The sequence below is a fragment of the Hemitrygon akajei genome, chromosome 5 (assembly GCF_048418815.1).
Source record: "Hemitrygon akajei chromosome 5, sHemAka1.3, whole genome shotgun sequence".
NCBI classification, from domain to species: Eukaryota; Metazoa; Chordata; class Chondrichthyes; order Myliobatiformes; family Dasyatidae; genus Hemitrygon; species Hemitrygon akajei.
Window position 1 is genome coordinate 182,188,523 of NC_133128.1, and position 21,481 is coordinate 182,210,003.

Below are 21,481 nucleotides of genomic sequence, written 5' to 3' on the forward strand. Positions count from 1 at the left end.
AGTACAGTTCCCATACCAGGCAGTGATGCAGCCAGTCAGGATGCTCTCATTTGTGCCCCTGTAGAACATTCTTGGGATCTGGGGGCCCATACCAAACTTCTTCAACAATCTGAGGTAAAAGAGGCACTATTGTGCATTTTTCACCACACAGCCAGTATGTACAGACCACGTGAGATCCTCAGTGATGTTTATGGTGAGGAACTTAAAGCTATTCACCCTCTCAACCCCAGATCCATTGACGTCAACAGGGGCTAGCCTGTCATTACCATGACACAATTCATTTTAGAGACCAATCAAGTTTTTTCAAGTTTTATCACTTGCTTATGTGGTTGCTATGGAAATGAGAAGTGACAGGGGAGGATGTGACAGAAAAATGACATTTTGATGACCAGGAATGTAAGTAATTTAAAGATTTATACCTCCTAATCTGAGAGTATGTTTATTACGTATCATTACCAAATGAGTTACAGTTTGAGTGTTTTAACTGAGAAATAAATAACTTCACTCTATTTCTGTTTATATAAATTACATTTACAAGCAAGCTATCCAGTTGAGCTAGGAACTGCAAAACTTAGCCAACTTTTTCTTTAAAAAGGGAGAGATGTCATTACCATCCACACAACTGGCAGTGAAGTTGTCAAGATGGCCCCAAAATCATCAGCAGATTGATCAAAAAAATACAGAGACACAATTAAAGAAGACTCAGTGAAATATCAGCAGTACCTTGAAAGAGAAAGAGAGATTAAAAGAAAAGGAGACAGGAAAATTTAAGATCATCTCACAAAGCATGAACAGAGACTGAAGAAATGACAGTCGAGTTAATTGAAAAAAACAAAATGTCTGATAAAAAAAAAGACAGGCAGTACAACATTTAATAACAGAGAATGTCCTACTAGAATCTCCAGTAGAAAAGAATGACTTCATCTTCCTAAGGCTTCACCTTTGCATTCTGACATGTTTAACACACACCGTGAAACTTCTCGTAAGAGAAGCTGGAAGAAAGTGAGAGCAAACAGAGCTAAAGTATATTTATTAAAGGGCATGGTTCTTATTTTCAGATTCACTTTGAAATCTTTGTCATTTCATTTTAAATTAAATTCAGTGTTTTGATGGTGTGACGGTAATGGCACTCATCCGTGAAAACTGTGCAAAAAAACGCCTTAAAATATAAAATTTCTCTGAAAGGTTGATGAACAGCAAGATCTGGTCTTCATTCCAAAGCCTAAAATAAAGTTATAACATAAACAAAGTTTCAAGAAATTTCATTTTTCATAATTTCAAGTAGTCAGAAGTGTACCTAATTGAAGAATCACCCACACACTTCAGGCATGATGCTCCAGTGAAGGAGAGAATGAACGTTCAGGGAAGTGGATGTGGTGTCAGCCAAGCAAACTAATTTGTTCTGGATGTGACGCGTATTTTGACTGCTTTTTAAGCTTCTCTTAATGAGAAAAGGGCAAAATATTCCAACACATTTCTGAATCATGCCACCGGAAATTCTTTGAGGAGTCAGGAATTGAGTAGCTCACAGCAGAAAACCCAGTTCTGATCTAACATTTAGTCACAGTATTTTCTGATTGGTCCCCATCTCCAAAGAGGATATTGAAATTCTGGGGACAACGATGTCATTAAATATCAAGGGCAGGTGGCCAAATTCTGCTGCTGGAGATGGTTATTGTCTGATAGTTGTGTGACTCAGCTTTATGACTCAAGCAGGCCTCAATTATACCAGTGCACAAGAAGACCCACCTCAATGACTGTTGTCTGGTAGCATTTACATCCATTGTGATGGAGTATTTTTAGAGGTTGGTGATGAAACATATCAACTCCTGACTGAGAAGCAACTTAAATCCACTCCAATTTGCCTACCAAAGCAACAGGTCCACAGCAGTTCATTGTCTTTTGCACACTGTTGGAATGCCTGATTTGGTGTGGTGTTTCATTGATTCTATTATGGTTATTATTCGATAGATTTATTGAGTATGCCCACAAGAAAATGAATCTCTGGGTTGTAGATGATAATATAAGTACTTTGATAATAAATTTACTTTGAACTTTGTAGGAATGGATTGTTTCATTTTCTGTACAGTTGTAAATATAATTGACATTATCAGCTAATGACAATCCACTTACAGTATGATGGAAGGAACATCACTGGTAAAGCAGCTAAGGCTGCCTTGAGGAAGTACTGCTAATGTGATTGACCTGCAATGATCCTAAGTGGCCCTTTTCAAAGCATTACCCAGGCAAGAGAGAACTCACCCCTCATTCCCTCTTCCTTCTGTTTTCACATTGCTTTGTAGTGCTCTGTTGATCAAATGTCAAAGGCAATCATCTCGTCGCTGAAATCCAACTCGGCTCTTTGTGTTCCTGGATGAGGGATTCAGCAGATACAACCTGGCGAAATAACACAAAGCTGATGTTGCTCCCTTATATCTTTAGGGTTTGTGTCAGCTACAATAAAGTCTTTTATAAATAAATGCTCCGTTTTTCAGGATCTACTGCATGTTTTTGCAAAGGTCTCCTTTGTGACATTAATGTAATACAACATTTGCATCGCCAGATGAAGTACAAGCAAAGGCTTGCAAGCACCCCAGTGAGATGCTGTACATGGTAAAGGCCTCCATTGCCATTATGCTTCACATGCATTTTTGTGCAACTAATAACCGGTTTGGAACAGTGCAGCCAAGAGTTTGAGGAAGAGGATGCAGCATTCTGCTGTATTGTTGGTGCCATAAAGTCAAATCAATTGGACTAAGGTTAGAGCAGTACTTTGGAATAATATTTACATAGTGATAGAAGACTTGGAAATACTGTGAGTATGGTTATGATGGGCATTTGCTTAACTTGTCTTTGGGACTGGTCTTAGAGTCATGGAGCTATACTGCATGGAAACAGGCCACTCAGCCCAACTAGTCCATACCAACCAAAATGTCCCATCCACGTTGTCCCATTGTTGTGACATGAACAAAGTCACCAGAGAGACACTGAACCCAGTGCGTATAAAAGTGTTTATTTAGTTAAAATGAGCAGCAGGCATCATATTCACTATATTCTTGAAGAAAAAGCCTGCCTGACCCAATATTATACGACGTTTTTATATGCTAAAGATCAAAGGCAACAATTCTATAGTTACAATGCATCTACAGTGCTTCCTTTGAATTACATATAATTTTCGAACACCTCCATCTCCACACCCGTGCTCCAGACACCCAAAATAAATGTTAATTCCCACCAACTCTGGGCTGCATTCATGTTCTGTGATCAAATGGAGTGCTTCTTTGTTTGCAAACAACCCCCAAAGTACAGCTCCAGAAAGACCAAGACCATATTCAATAATTCTACTTACCACTTATCAGTCTATGCCTAAATGTTGTTTAGGTCTTGTTACATGCAGGCATGGGCTGCCTCATTTGCCAAGGAGTTGGAAATTGAAATGGTCATTATATATTCAGTTGAAAATATCTTCACTTCTGACCTAATGATGAAGGAAAATCATAGATGAAGACCCTGATGTGGCTTACTATCCTCCATAACCACATACCTTTGTGTGAGGTATTTCTCCAACAATTGCTGTGTTTTCTCTTCATTGATGTTTTTACAAGAATTCATCTATACAACAATCATTCAAAGGCCACCTTGATGTTAAGAAGTGTCTTTATAACCTCAATTCCCAAAGTTTCTTCAATGGTCCAAGACTGCGATGAGATCACTCGATGACACTTTCCATCACTTTGCTGATAATTGATAATAGATTGACTAGGAAGTAATTAAGAATTTGTCTTTTTTTTTGTGAATAGACAACGTTTCAAGTAACTTACCCATGTTGAAATTGCCTTTTGTCTTTCGATAGCACCTGATTGACACTGGATGGGGGATAAAATCTCATTCTCTGACCATTGTAGGCAAGCACCACCACAATGAAAGCCAAGCCAACGCAAAGGACAAATTGGAGACCTGAAAATTCGATTTCAGTATTTGCACCATTTTAGAGAAATCTGATTAGTTAGGGTCTTCCACTGGGTACTGTATATGAGCAAATGTAGCGAGGTGGCGGGGGGGGGGGATCTTGAAGAAAAGGCAAAGCGTAAAGCTTAGGAGGAAGAGAAGGGGAAAATAGAAGGGAGCTGCCTTACCATTATGAATATCCACTTGAGACATGTAGAAGAACCAGTATGGATTATTATGACATAAGAGTATGTCATCATTTTTGCCTCCCACAATTAGAACAGCCTTTTTTTTATCTGAAGCAGACGTGAGCCACATTCCACTATACTAGCTGAAGCCTCAAACATATTCTTTAAAGCATAGTTTGCTTGAACACAAAATTTAGCTCTCCCAGTGTTCAGTCTCCCTTTGGATTTGAAATCTCAGTGCCCATCTTACAAAGATAAACCAAAACATGACAAGAATGTACTGAGGTATTATATACATCCATGTGATGTCAATCAACCATGAACCATTTTAATTTGGCTGCTTAGGAGGTCGTATTCTAGCCATACTGCACCTGTTATTCATATAATCACTCACCAGTATTAGTTTCTGGCATTAGTCAGGCTTGTGACTGTCAAATGTGATGTTTAGAGTCTTTGAAGTCAATCAACTAATAGATGTGTTAGAAGAGTTAATTTCACAAATAAAATGATGAATCATGAGACATCATCTTGTGGTGCTCTCAGTTCTCTGTATTATTAACAACCTTGCACAAGGATAATGGAAATACTTATATTTTCAGGTGTAGAAGAAATAACCTCAATAACTCTGGTCTTTTGTTTCGGCATTTTGATTTGAATGCTTTCACTTGAAAGGTGGCCACTAAGGTTTCAGTGTTTTAGGACAGGAAAATTTTGTGCCCATTAAAGCTGACCCCTCACTGGTGTGAAGGCACAGTTAGTATAGAGACCTGTACTGTAGCATATTGTTGGGTGGCAGGATGGAGATATGTCTCTACCACAGGAGGTGTAAGGCACTCCTTCCCTCCACTAGCCTGCAGGTCATCTCCTTAGGCTCCACCTCCCCACACCCCTGATCAGGGTCACGTGAAGCCATGGGAGCAAGTGGTAGATGGTCGTGTAGGCAGCTGGTGCACACAAGTCCTGGTTATGCAACCACTAACACAAGGCAGACAATTTCGGAAGGGTATTGGTAATGGCTGGGGTCACTCATCTTGTAAAGACACTGCCCAGAAGGAGGCAATGGCAAGCCACTTCTGCAAAAAAAAATTGCCAAGAACAATCCTGGTCATGTTAAGATCTATGGAGTACTCTATGTAGTGGAGTGCTGGGGCAATGGCATCAACACAGGTTCGTTAAACTGATAGGAATGGCTGGCTCTGTTATAGGAGTCAAACTGGACACATTGGAGGCTGTGGTAGAACAAAGGACCCTACAGAAAATCCTGGCAATTTTGGACAATGTTTCTCACCCTCTGCATGCCACCTTGGCTGAACAGAGGAGCACTTTTAGTAATAGACTGTCAACTGCGCTCCAAAGAGTGCTATATGAAGTCATTCTTACCTTCGGCCATGAGGCTCGATAACGCATCAACCAGCTCAAAAGTTTGCGGAACTTATTTTTTACTCTTTTTACTTCTCTTCTAACATTTATATCTGTGCACTTGTAAGGCTACTGTGACTCTGTAATTTCCTTTGGGATCAATAAGTATCTCTCTATATCTATCAATCTATCTATCTATACGACACGGCACATAGGAAACAAATGTAACATATTGAAAGTGAACCTGGCTTGATGACTCATAGACCATTGGTTCTGATGCTTCTGTCTTTCTAACTATACTGTATTGATGATGAGGTTCTGAAAATGTATGAGACACAATTACATGTATACTATCTTCAAAATGGTGTATCATTTGAACTTCAAATGACTTATTTTAGTAATGATGCACCATCTACTGTTATGTTCATATATTGTCACAAATTTGCCACCTTGAGAGATGAAATCTTCTGTATGTACCAGAGAGAGAGACCCAGAGTCTGGAGAGGTTCATGCCTAAAATCTTATGGGTTAGTAATTTTTTTCCTGGGCAAGTGCAGACGATTTTATATTCTGCCATCATTGGTCACTGTGCAGACAGCAGCAATAGTGCTACCTTTAGATAGATCTTCCCCTTATACTATGATGAAAGGAAATGGTTTAGCCCTTAAGATGCAATAAGTTTCATCTTTTTCCTTAATGTGACAGCATCGTCAGGTGCTTGACGCTGTGGTTGACCCTGAATGCATTCAGTATCTCCATTTAATGTTTCCGCTGAATGCTCTGCCTTTTTCCCCCTTTCATGCCCAAGTTCAACTCAAAGTGATTTAATTTCACACGAAACAAATGAAAGCAAATATTTTCTTTGGATAAGCCAAAAATATTATTTTTGAAGCCTAAAGCTTTTATCATTGCACAAGATCTTTACATAGACTTAACGATTTGACCACTTGGTTCTCATTATTGCTCTGTGGCTATTACGTGGTTTTGTCCATTCTGGAAGGCAGCCTCCCTTCCAAAATGGCAAAGCACGTACTTATGATGAAAGCCACGATGATCTCCTGCCTTGAGAGAGCTGACAGCATGAAGTCCCGGCAGCCTGGAAAGCTGTCTGTGAGGTACTGGAGCCTGACAGATAGGAAGTCGAGAATACGTTCTCATTTCATGATTGAGAACAAATTTCTAACTAACTGTAATGCCGGTGGGTCACTCAAAGGATTGGGAGGACAATGGCCGGCAGATTGCTCTTCAGTCATGACAGCTCCACACTTCACCAACTCATGGAGAACAGCTAGCCAGTCAAATACAGGTGTACCCTGGAAAGCATTCCAACTGGCTGCATCGCCAGCTGGAATGGGGGGAGGGTGGCATCTACTGTACAGGATCGAAAGAAGCTGCAGAAAGTTGTGAACTCATCTATTTCCATCATGGGCTCTAGCCAAGACATCCAGAGCATCTTCAAGGAGCGATGTCTCCAAAAGGCAGCATCATCATTAAGGCCCCCCATTACTCTTCTCATTGCCACCACCAGGAAGGAGGTACAAAAGCCTGAAGGCACTCACTCAATGATTCAGGGACAGCTTCTTCCTCTCTGCCATCTGATTTCTGGATGGACATTGAACCCATGGACACCATCGTGCTTCTTTTTTACGTTACTTATTTAATGTAACTTTTTATACATATTCATACATTCTGTAATTCACAGGGTTTTATTATGATGTATTGCATTGTACTGCTGCTGTAAAGTTAACAAAATTCACGACATATTCTGGTGATATTGAACCTGATTTTGATTCTGAAATGCCTCCCCTATGTTGAATAGCAACTCTATTGCCACTGAACAACAATCTGATCACTGTATTTTACTGCCTGCTCAATTAACGTTAGCAAAATTCAGAAGGACCTGTTCTGAGAATTTAAGGAGGTAGAAAGATTTTGAATGACCTCGACCATTGCCTCTTTGAAAGCCACCGGAATATTGACAGTACATGTCAACTAAAATTAGCCGGCTGGTGGTGTAGTGGTATCAGTACTGGACTTTGAAGCGAATGGTCCCGAGTTCAAATCTGTCTGGCTTCTTGCATGCTTTCCATCTGTGCTAGGTTGAGTGTTGAGCCTCAAAAAACAGTCAGATGTTATGAGAATGGCAGAACTGCTGCCCAACGTTCGACAAAGCATGCCACCCACTCCTCCTCCATGATGTTTACTCCTCTCTCTGTGGCATTGAGGGGATGAGACAGCTTCGTGTCTGGGAGCTTCATGGCGATTTGCCCCACTGTGTGATGAACTGAGACCGAGGCTATGGGCCTACTCTGCCTGCTCTGGGCTTCAGGTCTATGGACCAATTTGGTTCAGAATGCTGATGCATGTTTTTCATTGTTTACATAATTTATGATTTTCCCCTCTTTTTCTCTGTATATTGGGTGTTGGACTTTTTTATAAATTGGTTTCTTTTGGATTTCTTGCTTTGTGGCTGCCTGTAAGCAGACAAATCTCAGGTTTCTATCATTTAGACATTCTTTGATAATGAATGTACTTTGAATACTTGAATTCTTGAAGTAGACATTTCAGAATGAGAAAACACTTCAAAAGCCAGAGGGTTATGTTGAATAAGCATTTAGAGATTGCATACCAATGAGATTCCAAGACTGCCTTCCCATCTGTGTGATTTGGAGCTTGACTTCCCCAATCTCCATAAAGAAGCCTACTTTTCCAGAATGGGAAGTCATGAGAGGGTCACCCTTCCATCTAGTATGACAAGCAGTGACTTTAGCCTGCAAGGCAAAAGAGAAAAATAAGATTAATTTGAATTAATTGCCCTGTTGATGGATGTGTGTGTTATTGTCTGGCAGGCGGAGAGTACGGGGGAAGAAGGTGGGAGAGAAAGATCGTCATTATCCAGTTGTCAATGAGAGGAGAAAATGAAAATGGTGCCTGAGTGGTCATAGTGTTTGATCCAATGGTAGCACACCACAGGAATGTTGAGTTCTTACACATAAAGCATTTTTCCACATAGCTCCATGTTTCACGACATATCATTCCTTGCATTGGACTTCCATGCCACTTTCTGCTATGCACACCTACCTAGTGCCACGAGGTTTTTCCTACAAGGCTCCATGTTGTGAGGTGTGTTGCTCCTTGTGGAGACCTCCCATGGGATCACTTGCCAAAGATACCTGGCTCTTCCTGGTGCAAACATATGCTGGAGGTTCAAGTAGTAAAAGAGTCCCCTGAACATCCTGCCTTTTCTTGCTGCTGGTTTGCCTTCTTGTAATTTGCACCATTTTACACAGCATCTCATCATTCTCAAAGTGCTGTTCCACTTTCAGGATTTGCCAGCGAATGAACATGTCCTCTTATATCTTTCCTTGAACTCATTCACAGCACCAGCCAATATTTTAGGTGCCTTCAACCATGTCGTCTCTATGAATTGATGAACAATGTCGAGACCAGAGAATCAATCCCTATAGCCACTGGGGGAGCTTTGTTCCAGATATCAGTATCTGTAATCTCTGTGTCTTCATCACCTGTAACATTTTCTTTTTACTGTTGATCAACTAATTTCCTATCCACACCAGTACATAACCATGTATGAACTCACAGTTCTCTGTAATAAGCTTTGATGGGACCAGCCAATTTAAATAATTCACCACAGATTAGATGGGCCAAAGGGCCTGTTTTTGTGCTGTACTTTTCTATGATTCTATAACGATCTTATTAAATGCCTTCTAGAAATCCAAATGTAGTATATCCATTGGCTCAGCTTTAGCCATAACACATTATTTCTCCAAGGAACCCCATAAGAAAAGTCAAATATGATTTCTGTTTCAAAGGTACATGTTGAATTTTCCTGTTAACTTTGTATTTTTCAAAGTGTCTTTTGAATATTATCCCTATGACAGATGTCAGAACCAGAATCAGAATCAGGTTTATTATCACTGGCATGTGTCGTGAAATTTGTTAACTTAGCAGCAGCAGTTCAATGCAAAACATAATATAGAAGAAGAAACAAATAATAATAATAAATAAATAAATTTACAGTACACATATATTGAATAGATTAAAAATTCTGTGAAAAGCAGAAATAATATATACTAAAAAAGAAAGGTGGTGTTCAAGGGTTCAATGTCCATTTAGGAATCGGATGGCAGAAGGGAAGAAGCTGTTCCTGAATTGCTGAGTGAGTACTAACTGGCCTGCAGATTTCTGCTTTTTGTCTCCTTCCCTTTACAAATTAAGTAGTTCCAATTGAATAGAGCCTTCCCCTAATCTGGTGAATATTACTAAATTAAAACTGACACAATAACTATGAATTAGGTTGTGGACCAGACTTTCAACTGATATATCACTTTTCAGGGGAAAACTGACATAAAAAGAGACAAGCATTTCTGAACATGCGTCACTGAGAAAAAATACTTTATTTTTGGTAACAGTGCTGATATTCTTTTGCTTCTCGATTAATTGTGACTTTTTTTCTTTCTATGTTGCTACCTCAATCTCGAGTATATACTTTCCATTTTTAAGGCTAAAGTGCTGGAAGTTGAAAATAAATTGTGGCTAGCCCAGTCATTTACAGAAAAAAAGGTTTAAAGTGGCATTTAATGAGATGTATCTTGAGCTCGAGGAAAGTGAGAGAAAAGTGAGTTATGGCGTTATCACTTGACTGTAGATGGGTTCAGTTAGGACCAAGGACAGAAAATAAACCTTTTATTTTGTTAAGGGGTTTAGTGACTTGACACTCCAGAAGGTAACAACCTATGTATCAAATAAAGAATGAGACAGACCCTACTTTAATATTTGTGGTTAAGGTCATGCAAATGCTGACTGTTACTAATCTCACACAAAAATTGAGTTGATAATAGACTGGTTATTCAAAGTTATCAGCATTCCAACTCAGAAAACCACCATTCAGTTCAATTCAGTCAATTCAATAAAAGTCTAATTGTCATTCAACCATACATGAATACTCATGAATACAGTCAAATGAGACAGCATTTCTCAGGGGTCAAGGTGCAAAACACAGTACCAACAGTCACACACAGCACAAAGCACACATGACAGAAAGTTACAGCCACTCAGTAATTGCATCCAAATTCAAGCCAACCAACGCAGTTAAAATCTGCAAATAACCACTGCAGAGTTTGTCTTCTGCCAAGCAAACACCAGGGGACAGCACCTACTCCAGCCTGGACACCACGCCACAGCACCCCTAGTGGAGAACACCAGCTCTGACACCTTTCTCTTGGTGGGGCAACACAGCAGCTCGAGGCCGATTCCTTGCACATACCAGGAAGCACAACTAGGTTATCAGTCAATCACACAATCACACAAAATATATTTGTAGTCCAGACCCTGAGTCCATTGGTCTGTAGAGTGAACAATGGGGCTAGCCAGCACTTAATCCTTGCTAATATTATTATAGTAATCCATTGAATGACATATAGTCTTTCTTATTAGCTTTTTCACAAATTATTATATTTTCCTCTGCAAATTCCAAGTAAGTTACTATGTTCATCTAACTCAAATAAGTGCTTATGTATCAAACATAATAATATTGCCTATTTAGATTTAGGGACCTATCTTAGAAGTACTCGGGAGTGTCAGCAGGCAGAAGTGAGTGTAGTTGCTATTACTAAGGAGAATGTACTTGGGAAGATGAAAGGTCTGAAGGTTGATAATTCGGTTGGTCCAGATGGACTGCACCCCAGGGTTCTGAAAGAGTTAGCTGAAGAGATTGTGGAGGCATTGGTGGTGATATTTCAAGAATCTCTAGATTCTGAAATGGTTTCAGAGAAATGGAAAAATTGCAAATGTCACTCCACTATTTTAGAAGGCAGGGAGGCAGAAGACAGGAAATTATAGGCCAATTAGCCTGACCTCAGTGTGAAAAGATTTTGGAATCCATTGTTAAGGATGTGGGGTACTTGGAGGCACATGATAAAATAGGCAGAAGTCTGCATGGTTTCCTTAAGAGGATATCTTGCCTGACAAATATGTTGGAATTCTCTGAGGAATTAAAAAGCAGGATAGACAAAGTGAACATTGTTTTCTTGGATTTTCAGAAGGCCTTTGAAAAGATGCTGCACATGAGGCTGCTAAACAAGCTATGAGCCCATGGTGTTACAGAAAAGGTACTAGTATGGATTGAAGATCGGCTGACAAGCAGGAGGTAAAGAGTACCATTTCTGGTTGGCTGCCAGTGACTAGTGGTGTTCCCCAGGGGTTGGTCTTAGGACTACACCTTTTCACATTATATGCCAAGGTTTGGATGATGGAATTGATGGGTTTGTGGCCAGGTTTGTGGACAATACAAAGGTAGGTAGAAGGGCCTGTTGTGTTGAGGAAGCAGGGAGTCTGCAGAATGACTTAGACAGATTAGGAAGATGGCAAGGAATCATTAGCATTCATTTTGCGAGGACTAGAAGATAAAAGCAAGAACGTAATGCTGAAGCTTTATAAGGCATAGGAGTAATGTGAACAGTTTTCCCCTTTTCTGAGAAAAGTTGTGCTATCATTGGAAAGGGTTCAGAAGAGGTTCACAATAATGATCCCAGGAATGGAAGAGTTAATTTATGAAGAACATTTTGATGGCTCTGGAACTGTACTTGCTTGAGTTCAGAAGAATGAGGGGAGATCTCATTGAAACCTGTTGAATACTGGAAGGCCTAGACAGAGGGAACATGGAGAAGATACTTTCTTTAGTGGTGGAGTCCAAGATCAAAGGGCACAGCCTCAGAATCGACCGATGTCCCTTTAGAACCAGATGAGGAGGGATTGCCTTAGCCAGAGGGTGATGAAACTGTGGAATTCATTGCCACAGATGGCTCTGGAGGCCAAGTCACTGGGTATACTTAAAGGGAAGTTGATAGGTTCTAGAGAAGGGAGGGTATCCAAAGTTATGGGGAGAAGGCAGGAGAACGGGGTTGAGAGGAATAATTAATTTGCCATGATAGAATGGTGGAGCAGACTCGATGAGCTGAGCGGCCTAATTGTGCTCCTATGTCTTATGGTCTTACTCAACCCATTTAGAACATCTGTGGATGGAGAATACAGAGTGAATGTTGCAGGTTGGTGACCTGTGTTTGATTTGACCAATTTTTATCTTAACAACAATTCCAAAGTCCATTTTATTTTTATTCAGAGCAAAATCTCAGTCACTGAAGAATCTGTGAACTGATTGTGGCATCCTTACAGTTGAGACAATTTTGACAAGGAAAGTGGTGAGAAACTTTTCTACATTTCAACAATTACTCAGAGCAGGTCCGTACAACATAAAGGCAGACTGGAAAATTAGTTTATTATTGAACCATGTACTGAGGTATTGTGAAAAGCTTGTCGTGCATACCATTCATACAGATCAACTCACTACAAGAGTACTTACAAATAGTACAAGTGAAAACCATAACATTTCAGAATAATGTGCTGCAGTAATGGAAAAAGAGCAGTGCAGGTAGTCAATAAGGTGCCTGTGCTGAATACGTGGGTAATTGCAGTGTGTGCAATTGAATAAGCCTTGCATGTGTAAAAGTTCACAACAGATATTCCCTTGTGTAGGAAAAAGACAGATAGCAGATCGGAGTTTAGGAGAGGGGTGGGTGGTGAAGTTTCGAGAGAGTAGTCTGGATTAGGGAGGATCTGGCCTGAAAAAAGTTTCTATACACACTGGAGAAAGGCAGCATTGATCGTGAAAGGACGTGGGATAGGGTAATAAAAGAAGATGGGATTTGGCGCCATGGTAACACAGCCATTAGTGTGACGATTACAGTTCGGGCTGCCAGAGCTTGGAGTTCAATTCCGGCGTTTTCTGTAAGCGGGTTTTTACATTCCTTCCCCTGTGTGCGTGACTTCCTCCGGGTGCTCCAGTTTGCATCAGTCTTCATTGTGGAAGGCACTAGCAGTATGGTAGAAGTTCCAGGAGTCAGGGGTCATGAAGTGTGTGAAGTTATCATAACTAGATAGAAGGTTCTTGGGAAAGGGAAAAGTCTGAAGTAAGTTAAGTTACCTGGACCAAATGGTGTACACCCCAGGGTTCTGAAAGGGTGGCTGAAAAGATTGTGGAAGAATTAGTAATGGTCTTTCAAGAATCACTAGTTTCTGGAATGGTTCTGTAAAACTGGAAAACTGCAAATGTCACTCCACTCTTCAAGAAGGGAGAGAGGTAGAAGAAAAAATTATAGGCAGTTAGTCTGACCTCAGTGGTAGGGAAGATGTTGGAGTCGATTGTTAAGGATGCGGTTTTGGGGTACTTGGAGGCACATGATACAGTAGGTCATAGTCAGCATGATTTCCTCAAGGGAAAGTCTTGCTTGATAATCTGTTGGAATTCTTTGAAGAAATAACAAGCAGGGTAGACAAAGGAGAATTGGTTGATGTTGTGTACTCAGATATTCAGAAGACCTTTGACAAGACGCCACACAAGAGGCTGCTTAACAAGCTACAAGCAGAGCCCATGGTATCTCAGGAAAGATTCTAGCATGGATCAAGCAGTGGCTGATTGACGGGAGGAAAAGAGTGGGAATAACTGGATCCTTTTCTGGTTGGCTGCCAGTGACTACTGGTGTTCCACAGGGGTCTGTTTTGGGACCACCTCTTTTATATGATTTGGACGATGGAGTTGATGGCTTTGTTGCAAAGTTTGCAGATGATACAAAGATAGGTGGAGAGGCAGGTGGCTTTGAGGAAACAGGCTACAGAAGGGCTTGAGATTAGGAGAATGAGAAAAGAAGTGGCAGATGGAATACAGTGTCAGCAAGTGTATGGCCATGCTCTTTGGCAGAAGTAATGAAAGGATTGACTATTTTCTAAATGGTGAGAAAATACAAAAGTCTGAAGCACAAAGGGATTTGGGAGTCATTGTGCATGATTCACTCAAGGTTAATTTGCAGCTTGAGTCTGTGGTGAGGAAGGCAGATGCAATGTTCGCATTCATTTCAAGAGGACTAGAATATAAAAGCAAGGTTGTAATGTTGAGACCTTATAAATCACTGGTGAAGGCTCACTTGGAGTATTGTGAGCACTTTCAGATCCCTTATCTTAGAAAGGATGTGCTGAAACTGGAGAGTTCAAAGAAGGTTCACAAAAATTATTCCATGATTAAACAGCTTGTCACATGAGGACCGTTTAATGGTTCTGGGCCTGTTTTCACTGGAATTCAGAAGAAAGAGGGGTGACCTCGTTGAAACCTATCGAATGGTGAAAGGCCTTTATAGAATGGATGTGGAGAGGTTGTTTGCTGTGATGGGAGTGTCTAAGACCAGTGAACACTGCCTTGGAATAGAGGTCATCCTTTTAGAACAGAGATGAGGAGAAATGTCTTTAGCCTGAAAGTGGTGAATCTGTGGAACTCATTGCCACAGGCAGCTGTGGAGGCCTAGTCTTTATGTATATTTAAACAGAGGATGATAGATTCTTGATTAGTCAGGGCATGAAGCGATATGGGGGAGAGGCAGGAGATTGGGGCTGAGAGGAAAAATGGATCAGTAATGATGAAATGGCAGAGCAGACTCGATGGGCCAAGTAGCCTAATTCTACTCTTATACCTTACGGTCTTATGGTTGTCCTATGATTAGGCTGTGATTAAATCGGTGGATTGCTGGGCAGCGGAGCTTGAAAGGCCAGAAGGGCTTGTTCGATGTTATATGTCTAAACAAACAAACAAATAAATAAAATCTGTAATCCCCTGGTGACTGGGGCATAGGAGATTGATATTGTCAGAGGCCAAAGAGATTTCAGAGATGCTCGAAATCATGAACAGCACAAACATAATGCTGGAGGAACCTAGCACAAGTCAGGATCATCTAAGGAGAGGAATGAACAGTCGATGTTTCGAACGTGTTCACTAATATCCATATGCGGGATATAGGAAATAAGGGGCTCACTCACAATATCAGTGCGTTGTGCAGTTGACCAGATAAAATGGTTCCATTTATTGCTGGAGCTGACCCCCACCTTCCAGATAATACTTGCTTTCGTGTCAGTATGCTACAGATTTCATGGCTGAGGACTGAAATTCTGCTCAAGTGACACGTCAAGACACGTTGTTGCTGTGCACCTTGGCGGTCTCCATGAATACACAGGTCACTCGGAGGGCTGGAATGTTTGCAATCCACACCCAAAAGATCTAACAGCGTTTTGTTATCATATTTTTGTGAAACAAAACACTGCACTACACAGAACTATTTCTGCTCCCATACATTTTACCAGGCGCAAAATATCATAAAATAAAAACTGCAAAATCTCTGCGTTGTGAAGCCTCATTCAAGGATATCAGGATATCGTTCCAACATAATCACTTTCTCACCAAACACACTATTTATTTTTTCCCTGATGTCCTAGATGATGAACCTGTATGCGGGTTTTACTCTCACATTCATTCAATACAACATAGAGTTTCTCCCACGATTATGGAAGCTCTGCCTTTGATTTACTTCAGCCAACAGATTTTTTAGAGTGTCGAACGTACAGTACAGTACAGGCCCTTCAGCCCATGATGTAGTGCTGACCTGTTAACCTACTCTGAGATCAACCTAACCCTTCCTGCCCACAAGGCCCTCCATTTTCCTTTCATCCATGTATCTATCTAAGATTGTCTTAAATATCCTGGCAATGATTAAATTCAGAAATCCAAAAATACCATAAAAATTTTGAAATATGCTTTCCTTCACAAAGGATAAAATTAAAACTCTGTTATATCATTAGAAAATGAAAAAAAAACATATTAGAAGAACTTCTTCAGGTTGTGGTCAACAAAGTCAGTAGTGCAAAACGCCAGTCCTGAAGAAGGGTCTTGGCCCGAAGCGTCAAATGTCTACTCTTATCCATAGCTGCTGAGTTCCTCCAGCATTTTCTGTATGTTGCTTTGGATACCCAGCATCTGCAGATTTTTTTTGTTTTTGCAATTTGTTTAGACCATAAGACCTTAATATACAGGAGCAGAATTAGGCCATTCAGTCCATCGAGTCAGCTCCACTTTTGCATCATGGCTGATTTATTATTTCTCTCAACCTGTTCCCCTGCCTTCTCACTGTAACCTTTAATGCCCTGACTAATCAAGAACTTATCAACCTCCTCAGCTGTCAGCGCAGATTCACTACTCTCTGGCTAAAGAAATTCCTTCTCACCTGTGTTCTAAAGGAGCATCCTTATATTCTGACTCCCCCACTATAGGCAAAAATCCTCTCCACATCCACTCTATCTAGGCCTTTTTTACAACACACTGTTCTCTTCAGATTTCCTGGTGCCATAGTCAAAGGAGCCTCAGAGTGGGTACACGACATTCTGAAAGAGAAAGGTCCACATTGGTAATAACAATGCAGGCAGGAAGAGGACTGAAGTCCTGCATAGGGAATTTAGGAAGTTATGCAGAACATTACAAATCAGACCTCTATGCTCATCCCACACCGTAAGCATTTTGATTCCATGAGGCCAAGGGTGAAAATGGGGACAAGTTCCTACTATCTTTTAAATGCTCCCATTGTCATGTCCCTCAAATAACCTCTGACAACCAAGCCCAGCTCCTGGCCTTCATTTGTGGCTTATCTACTAAGCCCAAGGGAACTGATTCTACTGACAGGAGAAGGGGCAAAGGCAGGTTACTGGCACCATAAAACCAGTCGCTTTAGACAGATAGGCTCGTCAGCCGTGGTTGGCAACTCATCTAGGAGAAAGAAAACTCTGATCTCAAACCTTCGCTGCCTTGTGGTTATACCCACTCATGGGGAAGGCTTTGGAAGTAAACTCTGAGAGAAAAATCTGGAGCTTGAGTCCCTAAGGCAGTCCTATGCTGCGTTCAATGCTGACTGACAACTCCTGCTATGCTGCTGGTGTCAAAATGTATTGATCTCTGTGTTCCTTTGGGCTCATCAGGTGTGTGGGGAGGGGGATCTTGCTCTCCATATCGTACAGCCCAGGCTTGTGTATCTAGGCAACTAGGACGCAACATCCATGTTCGACCCTGACCAAGGGAAGCCTTAGTGTAAGAAGAATGCAGATGTATTAGGAAAGATGCCAAAAGTATGTAGTATAATTGAACAAAGGTTAGTTATTGAAGAAGACTATAGAAATCAAGCTTCAGAAAATATGTTTTAGCAGCAAAATTTGCAAAAGTCTTAGGCACATACTATATGTATAGTTAGGTTGCCTAGAAGTTTGCTGTTAAATAAAGAGGAGACCAGAGGTTGCCAAAGTGGTCACCAACAGGAATGTTTAATGCCAAAAGTGTTTCAATATCCCATAATGTGAAGGAAGAGTGAATACAGTGGCATCCTAATATTTATAATACTGTGCAAAAGTCTTAGGCACACATACATAGCTAGGGTGCCTAAGACTTTTGCACAGTACTGTAGTAATTTTATGTATGGCACTATACTCCTGCCATACAAAATCCAATTTCATGATCTATGTGAGTGATGATAAACCTGATTCTGATATGGGTCTCTATTGTGGGCTGAGAGTGGGAAGGGGGCAGGGAGGGGGAAATCATTGTTGGGAAAAGGGGGGTAAGGGAGAAGGGAGGGAGCGGGAAGCACCAGAGAGACATTCTGTAATGATCAATAAACCAATTGTTTGGAATCAAATGACCTTGCTGGTGTCTCAGGGCTGGGTGTGTCTGCACCCAGGACACCCCCTGCCCCTGCATTCCCCCTCTACCACCTGTCCCACACACCACCCTTGGCATTCTACACATTCTTTGCTCCCAGCAGAGGCAGCACGGTAGTGCAGTGGTTAGCACAACACTTTACAGTACCAGCAATCCGGGTTCAATTCCTGCAGCTGCCTGTATGGAATTTGTACGTTCTCCCTGTGACTGCATGGGTTTCCTCGTGTTCTAGTTTCCTCCCACAGTCCAAAGACATACGGGTTAGTAGGCTATAGGTCATTAGGCCATAACACCGTAAGACATGGGAGCAGAAGCAGGCCATTCAGCCCATTGAGTCTGCTCCACCATTTGCATCGTGGCTGATCCTGGATCCCACTCAACGCCATACACCTGCCTTCTCACCATATCCTATGATGTCCTGACCAATCAGGAAATGATCAACCTCTGCCTTAAATACACCCAAGGACTGGGCCTCCACCACAGTCTATGGCAGAGCATTCCACAGTTTCACCACACTCTCTGGCTAAAAAAATTCCTCTTTACCTCTGTTCTAAAAGATCACCCCTCAATTCTGAGGCTGTGCTCTCTACTTCTGGATACTCCCACCAGAGGAAACATCCTCTCCACATTCACCCTATCTAGTCCTTTCAACATTCGGTGGGTTTCAATGAGATCCCCACACATTCTTCTAAATTCCAGGGAGTACAGGCCCAAAGCTGCCAAATCCTCTTCACATATTAACCCCTTCTTTTCCAGAATCATCCTAATGAACCTCCTCTGGACTCTCTCCAATGACAACACATCCTTTATAAGATATGGGCGCAAAACTGTTGACAATACTCCAAGTGTGACCTGACTAGTGTCTTATTACACCTCAGCATTATCTCCTTGTTTTTATATGCATTTGCCTTCTTTAACACAGACTCCACCTGTAAATGAACCTTCTGGGAGTCCTGCACAAAGACTCCCAAGTTCCTCTGCACCTCTGATGTTTGAATTTTTGAAATAAGAAGCTCAGGAGCACCAGAGGGATTCATTTATTCCACACAGATAAATGTATAAAAAAGATAGTGGCCATATGCAAATAAAGCTAATGTAAAATTGTAAAATCTCTCAGTTGTACCAAAACACGCTATCAGAACGTAAATTTCAGGCTCCAGCTGCACACAGATTAGTAGCAGAAGTATATTTAAAAGAAGGAGGAGAAGTAGTTTCATGAACTGTCTGCAGGACATCGCCTTTAGTCTCGTTGGTTGCTGGCACCATCTTGCTATCATTGGTCACAGTATAAAATAATAGGAACGTCATAAATATACAGCAATAATAACGAGGGATTTCAATATATAGACTCAAAATATCAGATGGCTTAACGTTGAGTATATGAGCAATTCATGGAGTATTTTAGGTTATCTTCTTTAGATCATTATAAAACCATCCAGAGAGTAGATTCGATGACACTTTCTATTGTGTAATGAAACAGAATTGATTAATTGCCTCATAATCAATGTGCCTTAAAGTTACAGCAAACAAAACATGAATGAACATGAACGTCGACTCTACTCTTTTTCACAGATGCTGCTTGGCCGGCTGAGTTCTCCCAGCACTTTCTGTGTGTTGCTTGGATTTCCAGCATCTTCGGATTTTCTCTTGTTTACGAATGAATTTTGTTTTCAGTGTTGCAAAGAGAAAATTCAATCCACATCTAGAATTTTAAATTTAAATAAAGGCATATTCTGAGGACATGAAAGCTCAGCTTGCTGAAGTAAAATGGCAAATAAGATTAGGGTTCAGTCGAGCAAGATGCAGCGGCAGTCATTTTAAGAGCTCATTCAATGTCGGCAGGAAAAATACATTCCAGTGAGATAAAGAAATTCCGAGTGGGGTGGGACGAATCCTACCAACTGAACTAAACTAAAAATAAACTAAAGATAATATTAAACTGAAAGTTAAAGAATATAATCATGCAGGCAGGCAGTAGCACAGAAGTTTGGAAAACAGCAAACAATGACTGAATAACAAATGAGAAAATGTAAAATGAAAATGTGAGATTAAATTAGCTACAAAGTTCAAAACCAACAGTAAAAAGTTTCTGAAGCACATTGCAAGGATATATCAATAAAACATGGGAGAGTCATTTTATGTGCTTAACAAAAGCCGTAGCCATTTACTTCTATTATGAACAAAACCACTGCCGTACAATGATGTCATTATGTCAGATTTGGTGGACCGGTCTTAAGCAATCTACAGAAATACTTTCAGGTTTACCCTTCGTATTTACAGAAAAGGTTTGTTCACTCCATTCCAAAATGCAGAACGGGCCATCGTAAAGGGGCTTAAGGGGGTGTTGATGTGCATCATGACAGACTGAAAACAAATGAGGAAGAATGTAGGTCATCTGGAACCGAAGAGTGCTGTACGTTATGATGGAAGACAGGAATAGGTGTGAAAGATTTGAGCTTCATGAGGGCGTCAGTGCTGCCGAGACAACTAGGTGGTCATGGCTTCAGGTATAAGATCACCCAGCACCCATAGCTGCTGTCCATACACCAACTCTGCCGCGAATGACTGCAGGTCCTCTTTTGGAGCTCCACAGGAAATGATCGTACCAACACTCGTACATCAGGGAGATCCTCAGAGCAGCCTTTAAATAACAGTGAAATGGCGCACAGAGACCGTTGGACTGTGGGTGATACGCCATGATGTGATGCAATTTAACACCGAGGTTCTGGGCCACTGCAGCCCACAGGTGTGACTTGAATTGGGGAACGCAGTTGGATTATGTCAGGTGGGCTGCCAAACCCAAGCGACCCAGGTACTGATGAATGTCCGAGCCACATCCACAGCCATCGCTGATGCTAGGGCGACAACCTCTGGCCACCTGGCGGTATGGCCTACCGTGGCAAGGAGATGTATGAAACCACAGGGAGGTGGGGAGAGGACCAGTGATGTGGTCAAACCATCACTCAGAGTTCTTGAAAGGTGCCGATGGTGCCCAAATGTGATGATCAATTTTTACCCACTGACACACAACACAGGCTGCACTCCATCTCTCCTATCCTTCTTAAGGCCATGCCACACAAACTCTAAGGCAACCAGTTTCAGATACAAGTGAATACAAGATACAGTTTCAGATACAAGTTTCAGATACAAGTTTCAGATACAAGTTTCAGATACAAGTGAATACAAGGTACAGTTTCAGATACAAGTGAATACACCTCCAGTTTGCAGGCACTATGGGTTGAGGACGGCCACTTGAGACATCACACAGGAGTGAAACACCTGCATCCCCAAACTTGACGTCTGCTGACTGCTGGCCTGTGACTCGCCACTCGGGGTTGGTAGCTTGGTCGGCTGCCATGCTGGCATGGTTAACCCGATGTCTTTGGCATTG

The 21,481-nt window shown here is 41.3% G+C and overlaps 1 protein-coding gene across 2 annotated transcripts in view; it reads right to left on the reverse strand.

The window, feature by feature from the left end:
• Positions 1-21,481, reverse strand: part of LOC140728536 (RNA-binding motif, single-stranded-interacting protein 1-like) — a 289,752-nt gene that overhangs the window by 207,427 nt on the left and 60,844 nt on the right. The window contains exon 2 of one of the 2 annotated variants that reach the window (XM_073047403.1): positions 2,263-2,397. The exons of the other annotated variant lie outside the window; for it this stretch is intronic. The gene's annotated coding sequence lies outside the window, so the exon portion shown is untranslated. The remainder of the gene's footprint in view (positions 1-2,262; positions 2,398-21,481) is intronic. 2 annotated transcript variants of the gene reach the window in all.